Source organism: Austrofundulus limnaeus, unplaced genomic scaffold (genome assembly GCF_001266775.1).
Source record: "Austrofundulus limnaeus strain Quisiro unplaced genomic scaffold, Austrofundulus_limnaeus-1.0 Scaffold833, whole genome shotgun sequence".
NCBI lineage: Eukaryota > Metazoa > Chordata > Actinopteri > Cyprinodontiformes > Rivulidae > Austrofundulus > Austrofundulus limnaeus.
Window position 1 is genome coordinate 86,663 of NW_013953235.1, and position 1,407 is coordinate 88,069.

A 1,407-nucleotide genomic window follows, 5' to 3' on the forward strand; every position below is an offset into this window, starting at 1 on the left:
ATATATAATTTTCCTTTTTACTTGTGCACGCATTTGTGTCTCAAATGATATTTTTTATTGCTAATTTTTCCCACAAGTCTTTTTTATTTGCATTTGTTGTTTTTACATTTCTCTGTCTCCTGTTTTTACTTTACCTTATGCATTTCTGCCTCATTGTGTAAATAAGGTGGGTGGAGCTTCTTGGGTCAGCTCCCCTCCTATTGGTCAACAGACAGGAAGTAGCAGGATACGCTTGTGCCGCTTCAAGTTTAAAGTTTAGTCTAAAACAAAGGCGCAGGTGAGTGTTTTCCTCCTTACCTTTATTTCTGACTAAACTTTAAGCTAAACTGACGTAGAAGCAGCACGGTAGATCTGCACATGGATCCTGCTACTTCCTGTCTGCTGACCAATAAGAGAGGAACTGATCCAAGAAGCTCCACCCCCCTTATTTACATAATGAGGCAGAAGTGCATAAGGTAAAGTAAAAACAGGAGACAGAAATGTAAAAACACATAAAGACTGGAAAAAGATATCAAAAACTAAGCTGGAAAAATAAATATGAAGGTCAACTAGAGAATTTGCATTTCGGGCAAAAATGCTAGTGTGAATGCCTCCTGCTGATAACTTTAGCTGAAGAACAGCTGAGAAACAAATTGATGATGTCACTGATGTAATAGATGATGTAACTTATGTGACAGATGATGTCACTGATGACATCATCATAACCTAAATTGTAAAAATTGAAATTGCGTAAAAAGTATACAGATTAAAGATTCTAAAAGTCGTAGCCGCAATTTCCTGAATGAGCTGAACATTTTGATAYATGAAWAGTTTAAGKAGCACAAAAATTGTGGAAGGAGAAGCGGTCCAAAAAACACACGGAAGAAACTGGAATAACTAGACATGGGTTTTTACGATGTAAAAACAAGTGCGCATTGCCATGTAGCATGCCTTTGTCTGCAGCAGTGGAGTTGCAGAATGAACTTTGACCAAGTTCAAATGTATTTTCTACACCAGCTTGTGCTTGTGAAGTCAGCAGGTGTTTGTAGCGAGCATAATTGTGTAACAATATGATGTGTGTAGAGATTTTTTAGTAAAAGTTGCTGTAGCTGGGGTTTGAGCCCTGATCACCCACATGAAAGCCCATGGCATTAACCATTAGACCATTTGAGCTGTGGCAGAGGGGATTGCCAGGAGTTGGTTTGTATGTGTGCCGAAAGGGGCCACATTGCCAATGCAATCATTGACACTAAACTGCAATATATTACAACAATAGGACAACATTAAGACAGTATTACAATAAAACATTAAAATACAATCATATTAATACTGTAATCACTGAACTACTGAGTTTAAATATTATGAAACTATTGTGCAGTACCATATTGTGTAGATGCAGCAGGGGGCAGTATTGCACCAATACAAGGC

At 37.8% G+C, this 1,407-nt stretch overlaps 1 protein-coding gene across 1 annotated transcript in view; it reads right to left on the reverse strand.

The window, feature by feature from the left end:
- The window catches only part of sparc (secreted protein, acidic, cysteine-rich (osteonectin)), a gene marked incomplete in the record, with an annotated part of 21,101 nt that overhangs the window by 11,986 nt on the left and 7,708 nt on the right, over positions 1 to 1,407 (reverse strand).